At 43.9% G+C, this 27,063-nt stretch overlaps 2 protein-coding genes across 2 annotated transcripts in view; one reads left to right on the top strand and one right to left on the bottom strand.

Annotated features, from left to right (window-relative positions):
- The window catches only part of LOC135513016 (pre-mRNA 3'-end-processing factor FIP1-like), an 88,747-nt gene extending 82,823 nt beyond the window's left edge, over positions 1–5,924 (bottom strand). The window contains exon 1 of the mRNA XM_064935645.1: positions 5,706–5,924. The gene's annotated coding sequence lies outside the window, so the exon portion shown is untranslated. The remainder of the gene's footprint in view (positions 1–5,705) is intronic.
- Positions 1–27,063, top strand: part of LOC135513012 (sec1 family domain-containing protein 2-like) — a 189,575-nt gene that overhangs the window by 68,314 nt on the left and 94,198 nt on the right. The window lies entirely within an intron of this gene.

Genomic DNA, 27,063 nt, shown 5'->3' with positions numbered 1-27,063 from the left:
TCAACAGTGCAGAATGTGCAGTTGCAAAGCAACAACACACACAGCTAATAGTCTAAAAATATACTATCAGTCAAATGGTTTGGTCCCTGTCTAATAAACACTTCCTCTTCCTTGCCCTTGTTAGAGTGATGTAAAGAACCAATGATTGAGATCATCTGCATACTGAGGCAGTGACCTGAGGACCAGGGCTCTACATGGTACAATACTGACTCCCACTGGTTCACTGTAGAACTGTCTGGACGGACAAGCTGTCAACAACTGAGGCTCTCGCATCCACACACACACATTTTCTCACTTGGCCTCACACACTCATACACCCGCCCATACATAAATGTTTTTAAACACTCTAGTTAGGTCAGAGCACACACACCCATTTACAAACACACACACTCAAACTTATTCAGATTCACAGTGAATGAAGGCACAACTCTTATTGTGAAAAAGCCCTCCCTCCATTCCTTTGTACTGCTCATACTTATTCACTGCTCCCTCTCTCTCCAATCCTTTTTCTCCCCCCTTCTTTCTCTCTCTCCTCGCTCCTCCTCTCTCGCCCCTCTTGTGCCCTTCTCTCTCTCCCCCTCCCGATGTGTGGGACACGGAAACCAGAATCAGATGGGCTAGTTTAACCCTTTAAACACAACACTTTTTCTCAATTTGAGATTAATTATTTGGAATAATGACCAGACTCTGATAGTGAGTTGTTTTGCTCAGATTATCATTCGGTACCCACTTTGGTTCACTTAGTCCAGAAAATGTCTATTGCCTCAGGAAGTTCTCTCTCAGCTGGAACCAGCAGAGTAAATGAGGAGTGGGTGTTGGGGCTGTAATCCTTGGCTTTACCAGAATGTAGTGTACCAGAATTATCTGTGTGAATTTGTGAGTGATTCATAATCCCTCTGTCTGTGAGAAAAGTGCGGGAGGTTTTACATGGCCCAGGGTTTTTTATTTATTTAACCCTTAACTAGGCAAGTCAGTTAACAATTGTGTGCTGCCCTACGGGGCTCCCGATCAAACCCGGGACTGTAGTGACGCCTCAGACCACTAAGGTACCTTGTGGCTGAATAGTAACTCTCATCTGGTGAATTACGCCATAATGTGCTGCAGCCCATGTAGCAGAAACAGAAAACAGCTTCACCAATTCTCCCCAGTGTCCAAACACTTGGACGTGAACTACTTTAATACATGCACACCCATTACATAATACATTTGAGGTTATTGAACTTGAAGTTCATGACATGAACTAAAAGTTTTCACATATGGATTATTGAGCATTATAAACTGGGTGGTTCGAGCCCTGAATGCTGATTGGCTGACAGCCATGGTATATCAGACCGTATACCACGGGTATGAAGGAACATTTATTTTTACTGATCTAATTACGTTGGTAACCAGTTTGCAATAAGGCACCTCGGGGTTTGTGGTATATGGCCAATATACCATGGGGGCTGTATCCAGGCACTCCGCGATGCCTTGTGCCTAAGAACAGCCAATAGCTGTGGTATATTGGCCATATACCACACCCCCTCGTGCCTTACTGCTTAAATAGACAAATGCCATAGAATATGGAGTTTAGTAAGAAATGGTACATTACTGAATAATGTCTTTTGGGTTTGAGGGGTTGTGCTTTTTATATGTGACACAATGTGTGTGTCGTGTGCCTGGCGGTCTGAGTGCATCCACAGTGACCAGTGTGTGGCTGGCGTCGGTGACAGGGTGGAGCGTGGGGGCTGTGTGTGTCTGTGTTTGTGTCCTGTATACACAGTCTCCACTAAATTACAGCCACTGAACTCAGAGGTCAGACCAACACAACCTCAGAGAGTGTCAAATTGGGGAGGGAGAGAGAAAGAAAGAGAGGGTAGCTAGAAAAAAAGAGGGGAGGAGAGATGGGAATATTCAGGGAATTACAACTACCAAAGATTATTATTCCAACGCTATGCAGCAAATGCTCTGGAAAATAACAGAAACCTGAAAACGCCATCCAACCTGGAACTGAGTGAGTAATGTTTAGTCTGAAGCTATATTTTATATTCAAAAGCCAAGAAGAGAAATACATCACTTTACTTTATAAGGTCTGAATGCTAGATTTAGGCTGCCAAGCTTGACACAACTTCAATTAGCACTGATGTGAGAGGTGTCAAAGCCCTTTAGCCCAACAATGGCAAAAGAGACGAACAGTCTACTCCAACCAAATGGAGAGGCCTTAGAAGCTGTCTCCCGCTGTTCAGAGGTAATTAAAATACACTACCCTGTGAATGATAAGACACAAAAAGTGCACAAGATGAAGCTCCTTGTGGAAAATCGAGAGACACTTTTTGCTGACTATTATAAAAATGGAAACATCAGCAATCTCATCTTCCACACAAACCATTCCCTGGCATGGCACAGTGCTATATTAGCACACTACCCCTCTTAAGAGCGGGGTGTTACCGAGGGGTGGAAACTCAGGATACTTGACAACGAGGACTCTGGGTCAGCTAATATAAATCTCTATAAGTCTGGAACAGTATTGGTACAGGGCAACCCCAAACAGTTTCAGCTGGACTTTCACCTAATCAAATCATTTGCCCAGCAGGAGAAGCTCTCCCTTGAGAAGGATACCCTCACCCCGAGCGGGTCAGACCAGACCTCTTCATTATATAACCCCACAGACGAGCAACCCCAAGCGGAAAGTCAACCTCCCAGCACAGAGCACTACTCCCTCATTGAAATGAATGATACATTTATCCAGCTGGAGGTAAGGCAGGTGGAGCTGGAACAGCAGGTGATTACACTCCAGCACAGACCCAGACAACAGTCCAGCACAACAACACCCCCTTAACCAGACCCAGAGAGAGACATATCTGCACTCTGGACTGTGGTGAGACGACTTCAACAGGAGAAGGAGCAGGAGAAGAACAGAGCACGAGATGAGAGGATCAAGACTGCTGGAGGAGAGGGTGAGGGGGATGGCGTGTGACAGAGAACAACCCACTAGAGAGGTGGTCACCCCGCAGAGAAGCCAGCAGAACAGCCTACCTCAGCTCCCGACAAAAGTCTTGACACCACAGCAGAACAGGCAAATGAAGAACCCCAAGCCTAGGGGATCTTACCCCCTCTGAGCCCCCCCCCCCTGTCAGCCACCCTGATACCCCTCCTGACAACTACACTGACTGAGGACAAACACAAGACACAGATTGTACTCCTTATGGACTCAAATGGGAAATGTATACAAAAAATAATAATTTTTCCCCAAACACCACAGTGTGTCTAAAATCTTGTGTCCAAAAACCCAGCACACCCTCGACCTTCTGCCTGAGAACCAACTAGGTTCACCCAGCCACATAACAGTACACACAGGCAGGCACAAATGACCTGAGAACACAATTGAAAAAGCTTCTTCTACTTTCCCCAATGCACAAATTCTCCACCCTGCTACCATACAGCAGGTAAACGCAATTTTCCCGTTACACGAAACCACCAGCCACGTACTCCCCCCCGGAAATACAGACATTGTCATCCTACAAGAAACATGGTATAGAGGAGACGGACCCACTGGTTGCCCTCTAGGTTACAGAGAGCTGGTAGTCCCATCCACCAAACTACCAGGTGTGAAACGGGGAAGGGACTCAGGGGGAATGCTAATTTGGTATAAAGCAGACCTAACTCACTCCATTAAATTAATCAAAACATGAACATTTTACATTTGGTCAGAAATTCAAAAGGAAATTATCTTAACAACCACTTGAAACTATGGGGCACTATTTTTATTTTGGGAAAAATATCGTTCTCAGGACCAGATGCTAGAATATGCATATAATAGACAGCTTATGATAGGAAACACTCTAAAGTTTCCAAAACTGTCAAAATATTGTCTGAGTGTAACAGAACTGATATTGCAGGCGAAAGCCTAAGAAAAATCCAATCAGGAAGTGACTCATGTTTTGAAACCGTTGAAAAATGTCCTCCTGTGTGCTACCAATATCCCCCTACTAGAATCCCCATACTTTAATGAAGACAGCTTCTCCATCCTGGAGGGAGAAATCAATCATTTCCAGGCCCAGGGACTTGTACTAGTCTGTGGCGACCTAAATGCCTGAACTGGACAAGAACCTGACACCCTCAGCACACAGGGGGACAAACACCTGCCTGGAGGTGACAGCATTCTTTCCCCCAAATGCCCCCCTAGGCACAACTATGTGACAACGTAACCAACAAAAACGGGTCACAACTCCTTTAGCTCTGTCGAACGTTGGGTATGTACATAGTCAATGGTAGGCTTCGAGGGGACTCGTATGGTAGGTACACGTATAGATCATCTCTTGGCAGTAGTATTGTAGACTACTTTATCACTGACCTCAACCCAGAGTCTCTCAGAGCGTTCAGTCAGCCCACTGACACCCCTATCAGACCACAGCAAAATCAAAGTCTACTTGAGCAGAGAAATTCTCAATCATGAGGCATCAAAGCCAAAGGAACTGAGTAATATTAAGAAATGCTGTAGATGGAAGGAATGTAGTGTGGAAACCTACCAAAAAACAATTGGGCAACAACAAATTCAATCCCTTTTAGACAACTTCCTGGACAAAATGTTCCACTGTAATAGTGAAGATGTAAACTTGGCAGTAGAAAATCTTAACAGTATATTTGACCTCTCTGCTTCCTTCCCTATCACATCTAAAAATCTCAAATAGAAAACCAAAGAAAATTAACAACAATGACAAATGGTTTGATGAAGAATGCAAAAATCTAAGAAATTGAGAAACCCGTCCAACCAAAAACATAGAGACCCGGAAAACCTGAATCTACGCCTTCACTATGGTGAATCACAAACAATACAGAAAAACACTATGGAAAAAGAAGGAACAGCCCATCAGAAATCAGCTCAATGTAATTGAAGAATCCATAGACTCTAACCACTTCTGGGAAAATTGGAAAGCACAAAACGAACAACACAAATAATTATCTATCCAAAATGGAGATGTATGGGTAAACCACTTCTCCAATCTTTTTTCCTCTATAACAAAGAACAATCAGCAAAAACATATACATGATCAAATACAAACCTTAGAATCAACTATTAAAGACTACTAGAACCCACTGGATTCTCCAATTACCTTGCCTTGCATGAGCTACAGTACAATATACAAACCCTCCAACACATATCAATCTGTTTCCAGCTACAATATTAATTTACCACATTAACAATGTCTACACTGTATTTCTGATTAATTTGATGTTATTTTAATGGACAAAAAAGTCCTTGTTTTTGAAAGAAAATCAACATGTCTCAATTACCACAAACATTTGAACGATAGTGTATATGTACATATTACCTCAATTACCTTGACACTGGTGCCCCTGCACATTGACTTTGTACCGGTACAACCTGTACATAGCCCCGCTATTGTTATTTACTGCTTCTCTTTAGTAATTTGTTATTCTTATCTCTTACTTTTAGGTATTTTCTTAACTGCATTGTTGGTTAAGGGCTTGTAAGTAAACATTTCACTGTAATGTCTACATATGTTGTATTCGGCGCATGTGACAAATAAAATTTGATTTGAATATGTCCCTGGCCGAGGAGAGTGTCCAGGCCAAGCCAGTTGGGCAGAAATGGGTCGGCCTCAACGCTTGGAAATGCAGGGCTCATTTATAGGCAAGAGTTATGACCCCATGTTTCTATAAACATAATAGGCAACAGGCTGATGGGCCTGAGTAGACTTCACCTTTAAGAGATTCTCCATCCCCCTCCTGGAGTCCCTATCAGTCCATCTCTCACTTTTTATTTCATTCTACGTGCATATGTATCCAACAGTCTCTCTATATCGACCTACTGTATCTCTCAACATATTTTTCTTTGTTTCTCTTCATTTTTCTTTGTTTCTCTTCATTTTTTTGTCCATCTCAACCCCATTTTTCTCTCACTTTTCTGACTCATTTTTATAGTGATATCCTACACTGAGGATACCAAACATTAACAACTCCTTTGTAATGTTGAGTTGCACCTCCCCCTTTTGCCCTCAGAACAGCCTCAATTTGTTGGGGCATGGAATCTACAAGATGTCAAAAGCGTGACACAAACTGGTGAGCCTGGCGTCCTACTACCATACCCCGTTCAAAGGCACTTAAATCTTTTTCTTGCCCATTCACCCACTGAATTCCACACGTACACAATCCATGTCTCAAGGCTTAAAAATCCTTCTTTAACCGGTCTGCTCTCCTTCATCTACACTGATTGAAATCGATTTAACAAGTGACACCAATAAGGGATCATAGCTTTCATCTGGATTCACCTGGTCAGTCTATGTCATTGAAAGAACAGGTGTTCTTAATGTTTTGTACACTCAGTGTATGTCATATCCATTTTGAGTCTCGGTACCAGGTCGTATTGTATAATGTGTGTTGTTCGTGAACCTGTTCCAGAGCCTGACAGACAGCACAGAGACCGACTGACTCTGACCACTTTAGAGCAGTGCCTTTGATCCTCACAGAAGAGGCCATGTTAGGTGCCAGTGGGTGTAAGGTGTGTTTTACATGAGATAATTAACTGATGGACAGCTCTCTTAACCCTGAGAGAGAGAGGACCTGTGTACTGTAAGATGGAAAAACAGTAAGCCTGTGTTTAGAAGCACCGATGGAAAGAGTTGAATATAGATGCTATGGTGCATCATTGTTATGTCTATGTATGAGTAGAGATATTCTAATGCAAATCCAATTCCATTTCCCTTCTCGGCTCGCTTCTCTTATCTCCCTCTTGGTTTTATATTGTAAGCAGGCTGGCCAGATGCAAATGTGTCAGAGATAGAAAGCAATGCCCTGTTTGTGCACTACACCTTCACACTCACACTAGAACTACTGTGTATAGGTAAGCTCTGTGACCAGTTTCTCAGCCATTCTTCCTCATTTCATCTACAGTATGAGTGTGTACAGTGCTAGTAGTCAGTGTTTTATAGTCTTATTTCTGCTCTCCTCTAAAGACTGATATCCACACCACTCACACTGGACAGAGTAATGGCCCTGAAAAGAGACAAAGATAAACTTTAGTTTTCCATTTCCGACAGAACTGAATAAAACTTTTCCATCTTCCGGTGAATGGGCTTGGATTCATATTGGTCATGGTTGTCTCTGTGGGTTACAGTGTGCAGTGTGTGTGTTTGTCCTGGTTTTGGTGTTGTTTACATGTTCAAAGCCCTGCTGCTCTATTTGGAGTGTGGCTGCATTTGATTGTGTTTTCCTTTTCTGCTCCAACATATCAATAAAAAGCAAACCATGCTCACTAGAATTTAGCTCTGAAAACTTAATCTTCTCTTCATCTCAAGATTTATGCCTTATGTTGTCAGCATGTTGCCTGACTCTCTTCCAGCTGCATATGTCTGTTGTGAATGCAAATTGTTGTGTGAGCCCGTCGTACGTGTCCGTTTCAGTCAAATTCTAAATAGATTTTCATCCTTGTAGCCATAGCGATTGCAAGCTGTCAGTGATCCAAAGAAAAGTGACTCTTGACCAGTGTAGTGTCCTGCTCTGAACCTCTCCAACCTGTCCCTAAAACTCGGTTCTCCCTCCCTTCTCCCCTGTCCCTTCCCCCACTTTATTCCCCGCTGTCTCCCCCTCTCTGCTCCTGAGCCCAGAAAAAGGTTCATTGTGCAGAGCAGCAGCAGTGAGTGTTCAGGGCCTGGTTTTCGTTAGCTTTGCGCCATCTGAAACACTCACCTTCCTCTAGGGACTATATCTGGAGCTGGTTTCCTGTTCAGGCTGGCCGCGCAGCGCTGTGCTTGCCTGGGGGAGGGGATTGGCCGCAGCACTGTGATTGGGTGAGATGGAGGCTTTATGAACCCCAGGATAGATGGATGAGAGAATTTTAAGTAATGGCATTATTTCAGTAATATTACCGCTGTTTGACAAAGTATTGCCATGGTTATTCTGTAATTGTGTATAATGATAGCATTAGTACATGGCGACAGGACCAGTAGATCCAGTAATGATAGCATTAGTACATGGCGACAGGACCAGTAGATCCAGTAATGATAGCATTAGTACATGGTGACAGGACCAGTAGATCCAGTAATGATAGCATTAGTACATGGCGACAGGACCAGTAGATCCAGTAATGATAGCATTAGTACATGGATCCAGTAATGATAGCATTACAGGACCAGTAGATCCAGTAATGATAGCATTAGTACATGGTGACAGGACCAGTAGATCCAGTAATGATAGCATTAGTACATGGCGACAGGACCAGTAGATCCAGTAATGATAGCATTAGTACATGGCGACAGGACCAGTAGATCCAGTAATGATAGCATTAGTACATGGTGACAGGACCAGTAGATCCAGTAATGATAGCATTAGTACATGGTGACAGGACCAGTAGATCCAGTAATGATAGCATTAGTGCATGGCTACAGGACCAGTAGATCCAGTAATGATAGCATTAGTGCATGGTGACAGGACCAGTAGATCCAGTAATGATAGCATTAGTACATGGCGACAGGACCAGAAAAAATCCAGTAATGATAGCATTAGATCCAGTAATGATGCGACAGGACCAGTAGATCCAGTAATGATAGCATTAGTACATGGTGACAGGACCAGTAGATCCAGTAATGATAGCATTAGTACATGGCGACAGGACCAGTAGATCCAGTAATGATAGCATTAGTGCATGGCTACAGGACCAGTAGATCCAGTAATGATAGCATTAGTGCATGGCTACAGGACCAGTAGATCCAGTAATGATAGCATTAGTGCATGGCTACAGGACCAGTAGATCCAGTAATGATAGCATTAGTGCATGGCTACAGGACCAGTAGATCCAGTAATGATAGCATTAGTGCATGGCTACAGGACCAGTAGATCCAGTAATGATAGCATTAGTACATGGTGACAGGACCAGTAGATCCAGTAATGATAGCATTAGTACATGGTGACAGGACCAGTAGATCCAGTAATGATAGCATTAGTACATGGTGACAGGACCAGTAGATCCAGTAATGATAGCATTGACAGGACCAGTAGATCCAGTAATGATAGCATTAGACAGGACCAGTAGATCCAGTAATGATAGCATTAGTGCATGGCGACAGGACCAGTAGATCCAGTAATGATAGCATTAGTGCATGGCTACAGGACCAGTAGAACCAGTAATGATAGCATTAGTGCATGGCTACAGGACCAGTAGATCCAGTAATGATAGCATTAGTGCATGGCTACAGGACCAGTAGATCCAGTAATGATAGCATTAGTGCATGGCTACAGGACCAGTAGAACCAGTAATGATAGCATTAGTGCATGGCTACAGGACCAGTAGATCCAGTAATGATAGCATTAGTACATGGCTACAGGACCAGTAGAACCAGTAATGATAGCATTAGTGCATGGCTACAGGACCAGTTGATCCTGTAATGGTGTGTAATAATAACATTAGCCTTTAGCCAGCAGGCTACAGCTTCCTGTTAGGCTATTACTACAGTAATGATCTGGTTTGGGGCTGCTATCACGACAGCCACTAAAATAAGTATATTTTTACAGACTGGACCTAAAACTTTACCTGGATTTGGCAGCATACTTTTAGAGCCTGTCATGTGGATACTTTTATAGTGACAGGCAGGCTGAGGAGAAGGGCTCCATCAGAGGGGAGGGGGAGGTGCAGGGGCATGGATGTCTGGCTCTAGTTTAGGGATGTCACTCTGGTATGGCCAGTTAACGGTCTGTCAGATTTACACAATACCTTGGCTTCGCACTGTTGGAGTCATTGTCTGTCAGCCATTGTATGGCCTTGGTTTCATGCATGTTAACATCAGAAGCCTCCTCCCTAAGTTTGTTTTACTGACTGCTTTAGCACCCTCCGCCAACCCTGATGTCCTTGCCGTGTCTGAATCCTGGCTTAGGAAGGCCACCAAAAATTCTAAGATTTCAACATTTTCCGTCAAGATAGAACTGCCAAAGGGGCATGAGTTGCAATCTACTCCAGAGATAGCCTGCAAAGTTCTGTCATACTTTCCAGGTCTATGCCCAAACAGTTCGAGCTTCTAATTTTAAAAATGAATCTCTCCAGAAATAAGTCTCTCAATGTTTCCGCTTGTTATAGACCACCCCCCCCCCAGCTCCCAGCTGTGCCCTGGATGTGTGAATTGATTGCCCCCCATCTATCTTCAGAGTTCATTATGTTAGGTGACCTAACCTGGGATATGCTTAACACTTGGCCTGGGTATCCTGGAGGGATATTGACCTCATCCCGTCACTCGAGGATGCCCAGTCATTCTTTAAAAGTAATTTCCTCAACATCTTAAATAAGCATGCCCCTTTCAAAAAATGTAGAACTAAGAATAGATCTAGCCCTTGGTTCACTCCAGGCCTGACTTCCCTCGACCATCACAAAAACATCCTGTGGCGGACTGTACTAGCATCGAATAGTCCCCGCGATTTGCAATTTTTCAGGGAAGTTAGGAACCAATACACGCAGTCAGTCAGGAAAACAAAGGCTAGCTTTTTCAAACAGAAAATGTTTTGGGACACTGTAAAGTCCATGGAGAATAAGAGCACCTCCTCCCAGCTGCCCACTTCGCGGAGGCAATGTAACACTGTCACCACCGATAAATCCACGATAATCAAGAATTTCAAAAAGCTCTACGGCTGGCCATGCTTTCCTCCTGGCTACCCCAACCCCGGCCAACAGCTCCGCACCCCCCGCAGCTACTTGCACAAGCCTCCCCAGCTTCTCCTTCAACCAAATCCAGATGGCAGATGTTCTGAAAGAGATGCAAAACCTGGACCCGTACAAATCAGCTGGGCGAGACAATCTGGACCCTCTCTTTCTAAAATTAACCGCCGCCATTGTTGCAAACCCTATTACCAGTCTGTTCAACTGCTCTTTCGTATCATCTGAGATCTCTAAAGATTGGAAAGCTGCCGTGGTCATCCCCCTCTTCAAAGGGGGTGACACTCTAGACCCAAATTGTTATAGACCTATATCCATCCTGCCCTGCCTTTCCACAGTCTTCAAAAGCCAAGTTAATAAACAGATCACTGACCATTTCGAATCCTACCTTCTCCGCTGTGCAATCCGGTTTTCGAGCTGGTCATGGGTGCACCTCAACCACGCTCAAGGTACTAAATTATATCATAACCGCCATCGATAAAAGACAGTACTGTGCAGCTGTGTTCATCGACCTGGCCAAGGCTTTCGACTCTGTCAATCACTGTATTCTTATTGGCAGAATCAACAGCCTTGGTTTCTCAAATGATTCCCTCGCCTGGTTCACCAACTACTTGTCAGACAGCGTTCAGTGTTTCAAATCGGAGGGCCTGTTGTCCGGACCTGTGGCAGCCTCTCTGGGGGTACCACAGGGTTCAATTCTCGGGCCAACTCTTTTCTCTGTATATATCAACGAAGTCACTCTTTCTGCTGGTGATTCCCTGATCCACTACTACGCAGACGACACCATTCGGTATACATCTGGCCCTTCTTTGGACACTGTGTTAACTAACCTCCAAACGAGCTTCAATGCCATACAACACTCCTTCCTTGGCCTCCACTGCTCTTAAACTCTAGTAAAACTAAATGCATGCTTTTCAACCGTTCGCTGCCTGCACCTGCCCGCCCGACTAGCATCACTACTCTGGACGGTTCTGACTTAGAATATGTGGACAACTACAAATACCTAGGTGTCTGGCCAGACTGTAAACTCTCCTTCCAGACTCATATTAAACATCCCCAATCGAAAATTAAATCTAGAATCGACTTCCTAATTTGCAACAAAGCCTCCTTCACTCACACCGCCAAGCATATCCTCGTAAAACTGACTATCCTACCGAACCTCGACTACTCAGCAAACTGGATGCAGTTTATCACAGTGCCATCCGTTTTGTCACCAAAGCCCCTTATACCACCCACCACTGCAACCTGTATGCTCTCGTCGGCTGGCCCTCTCTTCATATCTGTCGCTAGACCCACTGGCTCCAGGTCTTCTATAAGTCTATGCTAGGTAAAGCGGCGCCTTATCTCAGTTCACTGGTCACGATAACAACACCCACCCCCAGCACGTGCTCCAGCAGGTATATTTCACTGGTCATCCCCAAAGCCAACACTTCCTTTGACCGCCTTTCCTTCCAGTTCTCTGCTGCCAATGACTGGAACGAATTGCAGAAATCACTGAAGCTGGAGGCTTATATTTCCCTCACTGGAGGCTTATATTTCTCTAACTTTAAACATCAGCTATCTGAGCAGCTTACCGATCGCTGCAGCTGTAAATAGCCCATCTATAAATAGCCCACCCAATCTACCTACCTCATCCCCATGTTGTTTTTATTTACTTTTCTGCTCTTTTGCACACCAGTATTTCTACTTGCACATCACCATCTGCTCATCTATCACCCCAGTGTTAATTTGCTAAATTGTAATTACTTCACTACTATGGCCTATTTATTGCCTACCTCCTCATGCCATTTGCACACACTGTATATATACTTTTTTTCTGTTAACTCTGTGTTGTTGTTTGTGTCGTACTGCTTTGCTTTATCTTGGCCAGGTCGCAGTTGTAAATGAGAACTGGTTGTCAACTAGCCTACCTGGTTAAATAAAGGTGTTGTACAGGGAGGACCAGTACCAGATCAATGTGGATCTATATACAGGGAGGACCAGTACCAGATCAATGTGAATCTATATACAGGGAGGACCAGTACCAGATCAATGTGGATCTATATACAGGGAGGACCAATACCAGATCAATGTGGAGCTATATACAGGGTGGACCAGGACCAAATCAATGTGCAGAGGTACAAGGTATTTGAGGTAGATAGGTAAAGTTGAAGTAGGAAGTTCACATACACCTTAGCCAACTACATTTAATCTCAGTTTTTCACAATTTCTGACATTTAATCCAAGTAAAAATTGCCTGTTTTAGGTCAGTTAGGATCACCACTTTATTTTAAGAATGTGAAATGTCAGAATAATAGTAGTGATTTATTTCAGCTTTTATTTCTTTCATCACATTCCCAGTGGGTCTGAAGTTTACATACACTCAATTAGTATTTGGTAGCATTGCCTTTAAATTGTTTAACTTGTGTCAAACATTTTGTGTAGCTTCACACAATAAATTGGGTGAATTTTGGCTCATTCCTCCTGACAGAGCTGGTGTAACTGAGTCAGGTTTGTAGGCCTCCTTGCTCACACACTCTTCTGCAGTTCTGCCCACAAATATATATGATTGAGGTCAGGGCTTTGTGATGACCACTCCAATACCTTGACTTTGTTGTCCTTAAGCCATTTTGCCATAACTTTGGAAGTATGCTTGGGGTCATTTTCCAATTAGAAGACCCGTTTGCGACCAAGCCTTAACTGATGTCTTGAGATGTTGCTTCAATATATCCACATCTATTTTGTGAAGTGCACCAGTCCCTCCTGCAGCAAAGCACCCCCACAACATGATACTGCCACCCCCATGCTTCACGGTTGAGATGGTGTTCTTTGGCTTACAAGCCTCCCCCTTTTTCCTCCAAACATAACAATGGTCATTATGACCGAACAATTTTATTTTTGTTTCATCAGACCATAGGACATTTCTCCAAAAAGTATGATCTTTGTCCCCGTAGTCTGGCTTTTTTTATGGAGGTTTTGGAGCAGTGGCTTCTTCCTTGCTGAGCGGCCTTTCAGGTTATGTCGATATATAGGACTTGTTTCACTGTGGATATAGATACTTTTGTACCTGTTTCCTCCAGCATCTTCACAAGGTCCTTTGCTGTTGTTCTGGGATTGATTTGCACTTTTCGCACCACAGTACGTTCATCTCTAGGTGACAGAATGCGTCTCCTTCCTGATCGGCATGACGTCTGTGGTAGGCTTGGTTACCAATAACAACGAGATGGCCTACAGGGAGGAGGTGAGGGCCCTCGGAGTGTGGTGTCAGGAAAATAAACTCACACTCAACGTCAACAAAACTAAGGAGATGATTGTGGACTTCAGGAAACAGCAGAGGGAACACCCCCCTATCCACATCGATGGAACAGTAGTGGAGAAGGTAGTAAGTTTTAAGTTCCTCGGAGTACATATCACAGACAAACTGAATTGGTCCACCCACACAGACAGCATCGTGAAGAAGGCGCAGCAGCGCCTCTTCAACCTCAGGAGGCTGAAGAAATTTGGCTTGTCACCAAAAGCACTCACAAACTTCTACAGCTGCACAATCGAGAGCATCCTGTTGGGCTGTATCACCGCCTGGTACGGCAATTGCTCCGCCCACAACCGTAAGGCTCTCCAGCGGGTAGTGAGGTCTGCACAACGCATCACCGGGGGCAAACTACCTGCCCTCCAGGACACCTACACCACCCGATGTCACAGGAAGGCCATAAAGATCATCAAGGACAACAACCACCCGAGCCACTGCCTGTTCACCCCGCTATCATCCAGAAGGCGAGGTCAGTACAGGTGCATCTAAGCTGGAACCGAGAGACTGAAAAACAGCTTCTATCTCAAGGCCATCAGACTGTTAAACAGCCACCACTAACATTGAGTGGCTGCTGCCAACACACTGACTCAACTCCAGCCACTTTAATAATGGGAATTGATGGGAAATGATGTAAAATATATCACTTTAAACAATGCTACTTAATATAATGTTTACATACCCTACATTATTTATATCATATGTATACATATATACTGTACTCTATATCATCTACTGCATCTTTATGTAATACATGTATCACTAGCCACTTTAAACTATGCCACTTTGTTTACATACTCATCTCATATGTATATACTGTACTTGATACCATCTACTGCATCTTGCCTATGCCGCTCTGTACCATCACTCATTCATATATCTTTATGCACATATTCTTTATCCCTTCACACTTGTGTGTGTATTAGGTAGTAGTTTTGGAATTGTTAGCTAGATTACTCGTTGGTTATTACTGCATTGTCGGAACTAGAAGCACAAGCATTTCGCTACACTCGCATTAACATCTGCTAACCATGTGTATGTGACAAATAAAATTTGATTTGATTTGGTCTGTGTGGTCCCATGGCGTTTATACTTGCGTACTATTGTTTGTACAGATGAACGTGGTACCTTCAGGCATTTGGAAATTGCGCCCAAGGATGAACCAGACTTGTGGAGGTCTACAATTTTGTTTCTGAGGTCTTGGCTGATTTATTTTTGATTTTCCCATGATATCAAGCATAGAGGCACTGAGTTTGAAGTTAGGCCTTGAAACACATCTACAGGTACACCTCCAATTGACTCAAATTATGTCAATTAGCCTATCAGAAGCTGTTAAAGCCATGACATCATTTTCTGGAATTTCCCAAGCTGTTTAAAGGCACAGTCAACTTAGTGTATGTAAACTTCTGACCCACTGGAATTATGATACAGTGATTATAAGTGAAATAATATGTCTGTAAACAATTGTTGAAAAAATGACTTGTCTTGCACAAAGTAGTTGTCCTAACCAACTTGCCAAAACTATAGTTTGTTAACAAGAAATTTGTGGGGTGGTTGAAAAACAAGTTTTAATGACTCCAACCTAAGTGTATGTAAAGTTCTGACTTCAACTTTTCACGTAGGCAGGGTAAAGTGACTAGGCATCAGAATAGATAATAATGAGTTATTTGAGGTAGGTATGTACATGAAGGCAGGGTAAAGTGTCTAGGCATCAGAATATATAATAATGAAGTATTTGAGGTAGATATGTACATGAAGGCAGGGTAAAGTGACTAGGATTCAGAATAGATAATAATGAGGTATTTGAGGTAGATACGTACATGAAGGCAGGGTAAAGTGACTAGGCATCGGGGTAGATAATAATAAGAGTAAAATAAGGAACAGAGTAGCAGCAGCAAATTATGATTTTAAAAGTGAGTGTGTGTTTGTGTTGTCGGTATATGAATGTGTATGGGTTGTGTGTGTGTGTGGTCGGTATATGAATGTGTATGGGGTGTGTGTGTGTGTAGTTTAGTGAGTGTGTGTTTGTGTTGTCGGTATATGTATGGGTTGTGTGTGTGTGTGTGGTCGGTATATGAATGTGTATGGGGTGTGTGTGTGTGTAGTCTAGTGAGTGTGCGTTTGTGTTGTCGGTATATGAATGTGTATGGGTTGTGTATGTATGTGTGTGTGTGTAGTCTAGTGAATGTGCATAGGGTTAGTGCAAGAAAGTCAGTCCAGATAGTTTGGGTACCATTAATTCACTATTTAGCTGTCTCATGTACCATTAATTCACTATTTAGCTGTCTCATGTACCATTAATTCACTATTTAGCTGTCTCATGGCTTGGTGATAGAAGCTGTCTCATGGCTTGGTGATAGAAGCTGTCTCATGGCTTGGTGATAGAAGCTGTCTCATGGCTTGGTGATAGAAGCTGTCTCATGGCTTGGTGATAGAAGCTGTCTCATGGCTTGGTGATAGAAGCTGTCTCATCGCTTGGTGATAGAAGCTGTCTCATCGCTTGGTGATAGAAGCTGTCTCATCGCTTGGTGACAGAAGCTGTCTCATGGCTTGGTGACAGAAGCTGTCTCTTGGCTTGGTGACAGAAGCTGTCTCATGGCTTGGTGACAGAAGCTGTCTCATCGCTTGGTGACAGAAGCTGTCTCTTGGCTTGGTGATAGAAGCTGTCTCATCGCTTGGTGACAGAAGCTGTCTCATGGCTTGGTGACAGAAGCTGTCTCTTGGCTTGGTGACAGAAGCTGTCTCATGGCTTGGTGACAGAAGCTGTCTCTTGGCTTGGTGACAGAAGCTGTCTCTTGGCTTGGTGACAGAAGCTGTCTCTTGGCTTGGTGACAGAAGCTGTCTCTTGGCTTGGTGACAGAAGCTGTCTCATGGCTTGGTGACAGAAGCTGTCTCGGAGCCTGTTAGCCCAAAAGCCGGTACCGTTTGCCAGACAGTAGCGGAGTGAATAGTCTATGGCTTGGGTAGCTGGAGTCTTTGGCAATTCTTCGGGCCTTCCTCTGACACTGCCTGATATAATTGTCCTGGATGGCAGGGTGCTCAGCCCCAGTGGTGAACTGGGCTGTCCACACTACCCTCTGAGGCGCTTTTCTATCAAGGCGACGCATTTGCCATACCAAGTAGTGATGCAGCCAGTCAAGATGCTCTCGATGGTGCAGCTGTAGAACCTTTTGAGGTTCTGAGGGCCCATGACAAATCTATTAAGCCTCCTGAGGGGGAAGAAGCGCTGCCAGGCCCTGTTCCTGTCTGTGCAGGTGTGTGTGAACCATGTTAAGTCCTTAGTGAGTTGACGCCAAGGAACTTGAAGTTCACGACCCGCTCCACAACAGCCCTGGTGATGTGGATGGGGGCGTCCTTTCCTTTCTGACCTCCTTCCAATAGGCTGTCTCATTGCCGTCGGTGATCAGGCCTACTACTGTTGTCTTCAGCAAACTTGATGATGGTGTTGGAGTCGTGCATGGCCATTCAGTCCTGGGTGAGCAGGCCGGACAGGAGGGGACTAAGCACACACCTGCTGTAAGAGTGGTACTGTAACTCTGTAGTGTTAATCATAGTGCAGTGATTGAGTACCAAGCATTGTGGAGTGTGTGTTGGTGTGTGTCGTTTGGGAGAAAGCTGCAGTCAATCTTAAAGCTCCATATGTAAACCTATTTCCTGTCCTGGCGCCACAGCAAGAAGCTTGACAGCAGCTTTTATATGTTTCCCGAAGGGACTGAGATTTACACACACACACACACACACACACACACACACCCAAAGGACAAAGAAAGATAGAGTGAGTGGGGAAATGGAGGGGAAAATAAAGAGTAAAAGTGAAAGTGGGATCAAAAAGAAGTACACTGAACAAAAATATAAACACAACATGTAAAGTGTTGGTCCCATGTTTCATGAGCTGAAATAAAAGATCCCAGAAATGTTTCGTACCCACAAAAGCTTTTTCTCTCAAATGTGGGGCACAAATTGGTTTACAGTACATCCCTGTTACAAAGCATTTCTCCTTCACCAAGATAATCCATCCACCTGAAAGATGGTCCAGTGAAAACCAAAAGTAGAGTCTGCATTTGCAGGGAGATGGAGTTGAAAGTAAAAGTAATTATGAAGGCCAGAGGAAATGGTGAGAGACAGAAGTGGGAGGTAGAACAACAAACAGGATGGGTAAATAGGAAAGATAGATACACACACAGAAACTTGGTATTTTCTAACCTTCCACAGATCCCATGACTGCTGGTCAGGGTGAATCACATGTAGCGTCGCCTTATTACCATGGCAATGAGTTTTTCCTGGTCAGATCACATGGGAAACTCCAGGGGGCCATATAAACCATTCCCTTACCCTTCACCTGCTTCTATATCCAGGCCAAGTCATTCTCAGCCGCCTGTGTTGCTCCTGACTCCCTCTCAGTGCAGATGAGCTCCTGGACATGTGTGGACTGACTGAGCAGTACGATATCCATGGTTTCTCTGCTGAGTACAGAGTGATGACAGAGAAAGTGTATTTACTCTGCTCGTCTTACTATGGAACCCTGAAACCTCTCTACTCTCTACTCTCCTCTCAACAACTCCTCTCTACTCTCTCCTCTCTTTCTCCTCTACTTTCTCTACTCTCTCCTCTTTACTTTCTACTCTACTTTCTCCTCTCTACTCTCTACTTTCTCCTCTACTTTCTCCTCTACTTTCTACTTTCTACACTACTTTCTCCTCTCTACTTTCTCCTCTCTATGCTACTTTCTCCTTTCTCCTCACTCTACTTTCTCCTCTCTATTCTCTACTTTCTACTCTACTCTCTCCTCTCTACTTTCTCCTCTCTACACCCTCCTCTCTACTTTCTCCACTCTGCTTTCTCCTCTCTACTTTCTCCTCTCTACTCTACTCCTCTACTCTATTCCTCTCAACTTTCTCCTGTCTACTTTCTCCTCTACTTTCTCCTCTCTACTCTCTACTTTCTCTCTCCTCTACTTTCTACTCTCTGCTTTCTCCTGTCTACTCTCTCCTGTCTACTCTCTCCTCTCTACTTTCTCCTCTCTACTTTCTCCTGTCGATTCTCTCCTCGCTACTTTCTCTTCTCTACTCTCTACTTTCTCTCTCCTCTCCTTTCTCCTCTCTACTTTCTCCTTTCCACTCTCTACTCCTCTCTCCTCTCTCCTCTCTACTCTCTCCTCTCTACTTTCTCCTCTCTACTTTCTCCCTCCTCTACTTTCTCCTCTCTGCTTTCTACTCTCTCCTCTCTACTTTCTCCTCTCTACTCTACTTTCTCCTCTCTACTCTACTTTCTCCTCTCTACTCTACTTTCTCCTGTCTAGTCTACTTTCTCCTCTCTACTTTCTCCTCTCTACTTTCTCCTCTCTACTTTCTCCTCTCTACTTTCTCCTGTCTAGTCTACTTTCTCCTCTCTACTCTACTTTCTCCTCTCTACTTTCTCCTGTCTAGTCTACTTTCTCCTCTCTACTCTACTTTCTCCTCTCTACTTTCTCCACTCTACTTTCTCCACTCTACTTTCTCCACTCTACTTTCTCTCTTCTCTACTTTCTACTCTGCTTTCTCCTGTCTACTCTCTCCTGTCTACTCTCTCCTCTCTACTTTCTCCTCTCTACTTTCTCCTGTCGATTCTCTCCTCGCTACTTTCTCTTCTCTACTCTCTACTTTCTCTCTCCTCTCCTTTCTCCTCTCCACTCTCTACTCCTCTCTACTTTCTACTTTCTCCTCTCTACTTTCTCCTCTCTACTTTCTCCTCTCTACTTTCTCCCTCCTCTACTTTCTACTCTCTGCTTTCTACTCTCTGCTTTCTACTCTCTCCTCTCTACTTTCTCCTCTCTACTCTACTTTCTCCTCTCTACTCTACTTTCTCCTCTCTACTCTCTACTTTCTCTCTCCTCTACTTTCTACTCTCTGCTTTCTCCTGTCTACTCTCTCCTGTCTACTCTCTCCTCTACTCTATTCCTCTCAACTTTCTCCTGTCTACTTTCTCCTCTACTTTCTCCTCTCTACTCTCTACTTTCTACTCTCTGCTTTCTCCTGTCTACTCTCTCCTGTCTACTCTCTCCTCGCTACTTTCTCTTCTCTACTCTCTACTTTCTCTCTCCTCTCCTTTCTCCTCTCTACTTTCTCCTCTCCACTCTCTACTCCTCTCTACTTTCTACTCTCTCCTCTCTACTCTCTCCTCTCTACTTTCTCCTCTCTACTTTCTCCTCTCTACTTTCTCCCTCCTCTACTTTCTCCTCTCTGCTTTCTACTTTCTACTCTACTTTCTCCTCTCTACTCTACTTTCTCCTCTCTCCTCTCTACTTTCTCCTCTCTACTCTCTACTTTCTCTCTCCTCTACTTTCTACTCTCTGCTTTCTCCTGTCTACTCTCTCCTGTCTACTCTCTCCTCTCTACTCTCTCCTCTCTACTTTCTCCTGTCTACTCTCTCCTGTCTACTCTCTCCTCTCTACTCTCTCCTCGCTACTTTCTCTTCTCTACTCTCTACTTTCTCTCTCCTCTCCTTTCTCCTCTCTACTTTCTCCTCTCTACTCTCTCCTCTCTACTTTCTCCTCTCTACTTTCTCCTCTCTACTTTCTCCCTCCTCTACTTTCTCCTCTCTGCTTTCTACTCTCTACTCTACTTTCTCCTCTCTACTCTACTTTCTCCTCTCTACTCTACTTTCTCCTCTCTACTCTCTACTTTCTCTCTCCTCTACTTTCTACTCTCTGCTTTCTCCTGTCTACTCTCTCCTGTCTACTCTCTCCTCTTCTCTATTCCTCTCAACTTTCTCCTGTCTACTTTCTCCTCTACTTTCTCCTCTCTACTGTCTACTTTCTCTCTCCTCTACTTTCTACTCTCTGCTTTCTCCTGTCTACTCTCTCCTGTCTACTCTCTCCTCGCTACTTTCTCCTGTCGATTCTCTCCTCGCTACTTTCTCTTTTCTACTCTCTACTTTCTCTCTCCTCTCCTTTCTCCTCTCTACTTTCTCCTCTCCACTCTCTACTCCTCTCTACTTTCTACTCTCTCCTCTCTAATCTCTCCTCTCTACTTTCTCCTCTCTACTTTCTCCTCTCTGCTTTCTACTCTCTCCTCTCTAATTTCTCCTCTCCTCTACTTTCTCCTCTCTACTCTACTTTCTCCTCTCTACTCTACTTTCTCCTCTCTACTTTCTCCTCTCTACTTTCTCCTCTCTACTTTCTCCCTCCTCTCTCCTCTCTGCTCTCTCCTCTCTACTTTCTCCTCTCTACTTTCTCCTGTCTACTTTCTACTCTCTCCTCTCTACTCTCCTCTCTACTTTCTCCTCTCTACTTTCTCCTGTCTACTCTCTCCTCTACTTTCTCTTCTCTGCTCTCTACTTTCTCTCTCCTCTCCTCTCTACTCTCTCCTCTCTACTTTCTGCTCTCTCCTCTCTACTTTCTCCTCTCTACTTTCTCCTGTCTACTTTCTCCTCTCTCCTCTCTACTCTCCTCTCTACTTTCTCCTGTCTACTCTCTCCTCTACGTTCTCTTCTCTGCTCTCTACTTTCTCTCTCCTTTACTTTCTGCATCTCTACTTTCTCCTCTCTACTCTCTCCTCTCTACTCTCTCCTCTCTACTCTCTCCTCTCCACTTTCTCCTCTCTACTTTCTCCTCTCCACTTTCTCCTCTCTACTTTCCACTCTCTACTTTCTACACTACTTTCTTCTCTACTTTCTCCTCTCTACTTTCTCCTCTCAACTTTCTCCTCTCTACTCTACTTTCTCCTTTCTCCTCACTCTACTTTCTCCTCTCTATTCTCTACTTTCTACTCTACTCTCTCCTCTCTACTTTCTCCTCTCTACACTCTCCTCTCTACTTTCTCCTCTCTGATTTCTCCTCTACTTTCTCCTCTCTACTCTACTCCTCTACTCTATTCCTCTCAACTTTCTCCTGTCTACTTTCTCCTCTCTACTCTCTACTTTCTCTCTCCTCTACTTTCTACTCTCTGCTTTCTCCTGTCTACTCTCTCCTGTCTACTCTCTCCTCTCCTCTCTCTCTCCTCTCTACTTTCTCCTGTCGATTCTCTCCTCTCTACTTTCTCTTCTCTACTCTCTACTCTTTCTCTACTTTCCTCTCCTTTCTCCTCTCCTTTCTCCTCTCCTTTCTACTCTCTCCTCTCTACTCTCTCCTCTCTACTTTCTCCTCTCTACTTTCTCCCTCCTCTACTTTCTCCTCTGTACTTTCTCCTCTGTACTTTCTCCTCTCCACTCTCTACTTTCTCCTACACTTTCTCCTCTCTCCTCTCTACTTTCTCCTCTCTACTTTCTCCTCTCTACTTTCTCCTCTCTACTTTCTCCTCTCCACTCTCCACTCTCTACTTTCTCCTGTCTACTCTCTCCTCTACTTTCTACTCTGCTTTATCCTCTCTACTCTCTCTTCTCTACTTTCTTCTCTCTACTTTCTCCTCTCAACTTTCTCCTCTCTACTCTCTACTTTCTCATCTCTACTTTCTCCTGTCTACTCTCTCCTCTCTACTTTCTCTTCTCTACTCTCTACTTTCTCTCTCCTCTACTTTGTCCTCTCTACTTTCTCCTCTCCACTCTCTACTTTCTCCTCTCTACTTTCTCCTGTCTACTTTCTCCTCTCCACTCTCTGCTTTCTACTCTCTGCTTTCTCCTCTCTACTTTCTCCTCTCTACTTTCTACTCCTCTACTTTATACTGTCTACTTTCTCCTCTACTTTCTCCTGTCGACTTTCTCCTCTACTTTCTCCTGTCGACTTTCTCCTCTACTCTCTCTCCTCTCTACTTTCTCTCTCTACCCTCTCCTCTCTACTTTCCCTCTACTTTCTCCTCTCTACAATACTTTCTCCTCTCTACTCTCTACTTTCTCCTCTCTACTTTCTACTCTCTACTTTCTCCTCTCTACTTTCTACTCTACAATACTTTCTCCTCTCTACTTTTTCTCTCCTCTACTTTCTCGGCTCCACTCTCTACTTTCTACTCCTCTCTACTTTCTCCTGTCTACTTTCTCCTGTCTACTTTCTCCTCTACTCTCTACTTTCTCCTGTCTACTTTCTCCTGTCAACTCTCTCCTCTCTACTTTCTCCTCTCTACGCTCTACTTTCTCTCTCCTCTACTTTCTACTTTCTCCTGTCTACTTTCTCCTGTCTACTTTCTCCTGTCTACTCTACTTTCTCTTTCTTCTACTTTCTACTCTCTACTTTCTCTCACCTCTACTTTCTCCTGTCAACTCTCTCCTCTCTACTTTCTCCTCTCTACGCTCTACTTTCTCTCTCCTCTACTTTCTCCTGTCTACTCTCAACTTTCTCTCTCCTCTACTTTCTACTCTCTGCTATCTCCTGTCTCCTCTCTACTTTCTCCTGTCTACTCTCTACTTTCTCCTCTCTACTTTCTCCTCTCTACTTTCTCCTCTCTACTCTCTACTTTCTCTCTCCTCTACTTTCTACTCTCTGCTTTCTCCTGTCTACTCTCTCCTCTCTACTTTCTCCTCTCTACTTTCTCCTCTCTACTTTCTCTCTACTTTCTCCTGTCTACTCTCTCCTCTCTATTTTCTCTTCTCTACTCTCTACTTTCTCTCTCCTCTACTTTCTACTCTCTACTCCTCTCTACTTTCTCCTGTCTACTCTCTCCTCTCTACTTTCTCCTGTCTACTATCTCCTGTCTACTCACTTTCTCTTCTCTACTCTCTACTTTCTCTCCTCTACTCTCTACTTTCTCTCTCCTACTTTCTCCTCTCTACTTTCTCCACTCCACTCTCTACTTTCTCCTGTCTACTTTCTCCTCTCCACTCTCTACTTTCTACTCTCTGCTTTCTCCTGTCTACTCCTCTCTATTTTCTCCTCTCTACTCTACTTTCTCCTCTCTACTTTATACTCCTCTCTATTTTATACTGTCTACTTTCTCCTGTCGACTTTCTCTCTACTTTCCCTCTCTACTCTCTCCTCTCTACTTTCTCTCTCTACTTTCTACTCTCTACTTTCGCCTCTCTACAATACTTTCTCCTCTCTACTCTCTACTTTCTCCTCTCTACTTTCTACTCTCTACTTTCTCCTGTCTACTTTCTCCTGTCTACCCTCTACTTTTTCTCTCCTCTACTTTCTCGGCTCCACTCTCTACTTTCTCCTCTCTACTTTCTACTCCTCTCTACTTTCTCCTGTCTACTTTCTGTCTACTTTCTCCTCTACTCTCTACTTTCTCCTGTCTACTTTCTCCTGTCTACTCTACTTTCTCCTCTCTCCTCTCTACGCTCTACTTTCTCCTGTCAACTCTCTCCTCTCTACTTTCTCCTCTCTATGCTCTACTTTCTCTCTCCTCTACTTTCTACTCTCTACTTTCTACTCTCTACTTTCTCCTCTACTTTCTACTCTACTCTCTACTTTCTCCTGTCTACTTTCTCCTGTCTACTTTCTCTCTCTCCTCTACTTTCTACTTTCTACTCTGTACTTTCTCCTGTCTACTTTCCCCTGTCTACTTTCTCCTGTCTACTCTACTTTCTCTCTCTTCTACTTTCTGCTCTCTACTTTCTCTCACCTCTACTGTCTCCTGTCAACTCTCTCCTCTCTACTTTCTCCTCTCTACGCTCTACTTTCTCTCTCCTCTACTTTCTCCTGTCTACTCTCAACTTTCTCTCTCCTCTACTTCCTACTCTCTGCTATCTCCTGTCTACTCTCTCCTCTCTACTTTCTCTTCTCTACTCTCTACTTTCTCCTCTCTACTTTCTCTTCTCTACTCTCTACTTTCTCCTCTACTTTCTCCTGTCTACTTTCTCCTCTCCACTCTCTACTTTCTACTCTCTGCTTTCTCCTGTCTACTCCTCTCTACTTTCTCTACTCTACTTTCTCCTCTCTACTTTCTCATCTCTACTTTCTCTTGTCTACTATCTCCTGTCTACTCTCTCCTCTCTACTTTCTCTTCTCTACTCTCTACTTTCTCTCTCCTACTTTCTCCTCTCTACTTTCTCTTCTCTACTCTCTACTTTCTCCTGTCTACTTTCTCCTCTCCACTCTCTACGTTCTACTCTCTGCTTTCTCCTGTCTACTCCTCTCTACTTTCTCTACTCTACTTTCTCCTCTCTACTTTCTCCTCCTCTCTACTTTATACTCTCTACTTTATACTGTCTACTTTATACTGTCTACTTTCTCCTGTCGACTTTCTCCTGTCGACTTTCTCCTCTCGACTTTCTCCTCTCTACTTTCTCTCCTCTACTTTCTCCTCTCTACTTTCTCCTCTCTACTTTCTCCTGTCTACTTTCTCCTGTCTCCTCTCTCCTCTCTACTTTCTCCTCTCTCCTCTCTACTTTCTCCTGTCTACTTTCTCTTCTCTACTCTCTACTTTCTCTCTCCTCTACTTACTCCTCTCTGCCTTCTACTTTCTACTCTCTGCTTTCTCCTCTCTGCTTTCTCCTCTCTACTTTCTACTCTCTGCTTTCTCCTCTCTACTTTCTCTCTCTCTACTTTCTCTCTCTTCTCTACTTTCTACTCTCTACTCTCTACTTTCTACTCTGCATTCTCCTGTCTACTCTCTACTTTCTACTCTGCATTCTCCTGTCTACTTTCTCCTGTCTACTCTCTACTTTCTCCTGTCTACTTTCTCCTCTCTACTTTCTCTGCATTCTCCTGTCTACTCTTTCCTCTCTACTTTCTCCTGTCTACTCTCTCCTCTCTACTTTCTCTTCTACTCTCTACTTTCTCCTCTCTACCCTCTACTTTTTACTCTCTGCTTTTGCCTGTCTACTCTCTACTTTCTACTCCTCTCTACTTTATACTGTCTACTTTCTCCTGTCGACTTTCTCCTGTCGACTTTCTCCTCTCTACTTTCTCCTCTCTACTTTCTCCTCTCTACTTTCTCCTCTCTACTTTCTCCTCTCTACTTTCTCTCCTCTACTTTCACCTCTCTACTTTCTCCTCTCTACTTTCTCCTGTCTACTTTCTCCTGTCTCCTCTCTACTTTCTCCTCTCTACTTTCTCCTGTCTCCTCTCTCCTCTCTACTTTCTCCTGTCTACTTTCTCTTCTCTACTCTCTACTTTCTCTCTCCTCTACTTACTCCTCTCTGCCTTCTACTTTCTACTCTCTGCTTTCTCCTCTCTGCTTTCTCCTCTCTACTTTCTACTCTCTGCTTTCTCCTCTCTACTTTCTCTCTCTCTACTTTCTCTCTCTTCTCTACTTTCTACTCTCTACTCTCTACTTTCTACTCTGCATTCTCCTGTCTACTCTCTACTTTCTACTCTGCATTCTCCTGTCTACTTTCTCCTGTCTACTCTACTTTCTCCTGTCTACTTTCTCCTCTCTACTTTCTCTGCATTCTCCTGTCTACTCTCTCCTCTCTACTTTCTCCTGTCTACTCTCTCCTCTCTACTTTCTCTTCTACTCTCTACTTTCTCCTCTCTACCCTCTACTTTTTACTCTCTGCTTTTGCCTGTCTACTCTCTACTTTCTCTCCTCTCTACTTTCTCCTCTACGCTCTGCATTCTCCTGTTTACTTTCTCCTGTCTCCTCTCTACTCTCTCTACATTCTACTTTCTACTCTCTACTTTCTACTCTCTACACCCTACTCTCTCTACTTTCTCTACTCTCTACTTTTTCTACTCTCTCTACACTCTACTTTCTCCTCTCAACTCACAATGGATAAAAGAAGGGAAAGAGCCCAAACATTGTTTGGCAAATAGTTTTGAGTGCAGCTCGGAGAGGTATTTGATTTCACAATGTTTAAGGAGAAAAATGTGTTCTGTGATTTGGTTTGTGTGTTTGAATACCCCTTGGGGGCGGTGGTTGGCTGGGGCTGAGGCCTAGCTGGAAGAGAACAGGAGACTCAGAGCTTTGACACACTACAGTCATGCATCATGTATTTTTTAATTTAACCTTTATTTAACTAGTCAAGTCAGTTAAGAACAAATTCTTATTTACAATGACGGCCTACTCCGGCCAACGTGTAACACTAACACTGCTAGAGGGTAGTGCCAACTGTGATGGTCATTGGATCATTGGGCCCGTGAGACCAGGGCCCGTATACACAGAGGGTCTGAGAGTGGGAGTGCTGCATCATTTTTGCTTTTTTTCCATAATGAATAAGATGATATGGACAGATCAGCACTCGTACTCCCAGAACCCATGTCTGAATTCACACACATGCACACTCTCAAAGGCAGTTAGTGCAGTACTGATGCTGATTCCCTTCTCCCTGACCCAGAGGAAGTTTGTGATGG

The sequence above is a fragment of the Oncorhynchus masou genome, chromosome 24, assembly GCF_036934945.1.
Source record: "Oncorhynchus masou masou isolate Uvic2021 chromosome 24, UVic_Omas_1.1, whole genome shotgun sequence".
Lineage (NCBI taxonomy): Eukaryota > Metazoa > Chordata > Actinopteri > Salmoniformes > Salmonidae > Oncorhynchus > Oncorhynchus masou.
The sequence above is the reverse complement of the archived record's forward strand: the minus strand, read 5'-3'. Positions and strand labels throughout refer to the sequence as shown.